The sequence below is a fragment of the Augochlora pura genome, chromosome 9 (assembly GCF_028453695.1).
Source record: "Augochlora pura isolate Apur16 chromosome 9, APUR_v2.2.1, whole genome shotgun sequence".
In the NCBI taxonomy this organism is placed as follows: Eukaryota; Metazoa; Arthropoda; class Insecta; order Hymenoptera; family Halictidae; genus Augochlora; species Augochlora pura.
In genome coordinates, this window is record NC_135780.1 from 7,856,153 (window position 1) to 7,859,722 (window position 3,570).

The following is a 3,570-nucleotide window of genomic DNA, read 5'->3' on the forward strand; positions in this document are numbered from 1 at the left end:
GGGAGCGAGAGAAAGGGAGGGAGAGATAGCGAGAGAAAGGAAGAAAGAAAGTAAGAGAGAGAGAGAGAGAGAGAGAGAGAGAGAGGGGGGATCAATGAATATTTTTGTATTGCACTTTTCGTTTAAAAATTTGGTGGTATAGCTAAAACCTCGATTATATGAACAGATTGAAGAATTATTGGTAACCCGATAATACAATAATTACTTAGTTACTGTTTGGGAATAAATCCTTACTGATTTGTACAATAAACTGTGTTGAGTACGTGACCCCTCATATAATAATTTTGTTATATATTATTATTTTTGCATTGAATCTACTTGTGTACATATTTATAGGTTCAAATTGTAAATGATTAAATCTCAAAAAAAATTATTGTATAATGCGAAATGTAACGAATTTGGTTAAGAAAGGTTCGCATAATCGAGACTCTACTGTGTTTTTGATTTATCCTAGAAACATATTCGAGTGCTTCATGAAAGAGTGTTGGCTTTTTTATATATATTTATTAGCAAATACATATTTTATAATTTCTATAAAATACAAACTGAAACTGATTGTAATAAATATACTTTTTAACGGAGATACGGGTTTGTACATCGAGATCATGCGCACAAGACAATTGATATTCAATTGAAGTCCTGCGAGAAGACATTCATATCGAATCCTTTTCTCATGAGGACAAAGTCTCCAGACTCTTGCAAATACATCCTGTATTATTACTAGACGGCGGACTTTTAGTTTCCGATATTCAGATACAATCGAACCTCGACTATCCGATCCTTTAGTAGCAGAATTCTTCATTACTCAAACAGGTTGTACATGTGCGAAGCAATTTGTGTATGGCAATGTTTGTTAGACGCATCAATAAGGATTTAATCTAGCAATTTATTTCAGTAACAATTCTATTATCCGATCAATCGTGTTTTCCTCATTGATTTCCTGATGATTAGTTAGGGTAACGAAGTTCTATGTTAATTTTATTTTTGTAGTATTTCTATACCTATTGTTTAACATAAGTTGTATATTTAAAGGAAAAATTAGAGTTATTCAGTTAGATCTATTGAAATATTTATCAGCATAGAAGCATTTATAAATTAGATTTTCTTTGTAGTCGAGTGTTGAGAAAATATTAATATATTGGTAAACGTCTCATGGTAGTTTATTGTCAAAAGCATTATTAACAATTCTGTTTCTTGTATACTCTAAACTGTATTTGAAATATTTTACAAATTACCACGACACAGGTAAAAATCCAGGCAGATTACTTTGTCTCAGACACCCTGTATACTTGCCTCTATATCATAATTGACACTTTCATTAGGACAACCAAGTGTTTACTGACTTAGTATGTTGTACTATACATAGTGTACCACAAACATTATTATAAGACTATGATCGATAAGAACGAGGAATTAACATCATTATGAGAATGGCCATATTTGTTGCATCAGAGAATCATGAATTTTCAAAATATAAAATGGCACCTTTAAAAAGTTATTTTGGAAAATTTATATTAATGAATGGTAGAAAGAAAAACATATTTTTTCTACATTTAACAACGAAAAGATCTTTAATTAACATACCAACATATAAAATAACAATTTTAGATACCTATGGTTTATTTGTTCATATACTTAAGTATTAATAAACGGTGACATTTTACATTTATGCAATTACGTAGTAGAATAAAGTGAGAATTACGTTAAAAATTAGAAAGAATGGAAATCATAAAAGGAAAATTTGATAAAAATATTACCGATGTTTTCGATAATATTCATTGACACAGAGATTACAACATTGCAACAGTTTTGTTACGCAGCTGCTTGCGATACCACGGAATTCCTCATTAATTGCGTCCGCCATATTTTCAGCTCTCCATCCGAGGTTCAGGTAATACCGAGAAAGTAACTGGCCTTTAAAAACTTGAACTTGGGTCGTTCACCTTTAAAAGACATCCTCGTACAAAAAATTTCATTTCCCGGCTGAGCTATTAAAAATCATCGTGCACCCTTAAATTCATAATAACTAGAATGCAGATCTCTATACGAAATAAAAATTGTTTGCCTAAATTACAAGACATAAGACCCAAGCACAAGTATTTCTTTTCTTTCATAATTTTAATAAGTTAAAATTAAAATACAATAATATACATATACTAGATAACACATAACATATACTAGAAAAATTAGAAAATATTATAATAAAAACAACTGCTTTTATTAAGATATCCTACATATCTGTGAATTTTACATAATTAAAAGTTTTATATACATACATATTTTAAAAAATTATGTTATTATAACTATATTATTATAATAATTATAATAATTTTATTATGTTGTTATAATAATTTCCCAAAAACGTCGGTATATTCAAAATTTGTCTCGTAAAGCATTATCAAATTTAAATACATAAACGATTAGTTTTTCAACAATAGTTTAATCGATATTGTCAAAAATTAATACGTAATACAGAAAACGATTTTTATTTAATTTAACTAAGCATCAGTAATTATTTTGATAAAGCGAAATTATAAGAATATTGCAACTAAATATTAGAAACCAATGCATTTCGAGAATTTTGATTTAACTCCTGTTGGCTACAGTATAAGTAGAGAATTCTTATTTTGCATAAAGATCTGTGATCTAATAGTAATGTTTTCAAGAGTGGACAAAATTGTAAAAATTACGCGACATACTTACTTGAAAAGACTACTCGGAAAGCGAATTAGACGTGCAAAGTAATAAAACGACAAGGAATATTACAGAAACGCATATTTTTATAGAAAAGGACGTGAACTGTTTTTTAAAACCTGTATCAGTTGTTTGAATCAGATGAATTTCACCCAGACATAGGAAATGAACTTTCCTACTTTTATTACTAAAGTTTCACGATTATGTTTTCAGACTGGGAAAGAAGGATATCTGGTAAGATTATTTCTTAAACTTTATGATCGAAAACGTTTGGGTCACTACAATGATGCGTCGAACTTTTCTTATTATATTTGAGGGGAACAAAGCTGTCCGAGCAAACTGATTTTAAACCTAACCGCGAAATCGTACATGAAGTACGATTACTGCTGTTCGTTAGTTATCTATATAAACCTTTTTATATTATATAAAACCTAATTGATAAATGGAAAAATAATTGTTAAAAAACCTAAATGTTCTTCAATCTTTTACAAATAAAGCTGCATACACTATTCAGAGTTCGGATTAGTTATACATTCATAGTGTTTTCGGATATTGAAGATGAAATTTATTCGAATCCTGCAATTTATAATATTAAAAATTTTGAACATATTCTTTATTTTCTATACATTTATTTTCGTTTTGTATATCTTCTAGATAATGTAGAAGTGGTAGTGAGAATGGTAATAAGGAATTGATAAGGCACTTAGGACAAAAATGAGTACCTAAAACATACAGAGAAAGAATCGGAAATATTTAAGAATTCAACTCCTTTATTTAAATTATTTGAAATGATACAATTTATTTCTTATTTATACATACAATTTTATTGGTGAATTACTAATTATCATTATAATTATAATGTTCACCAATCGCTCA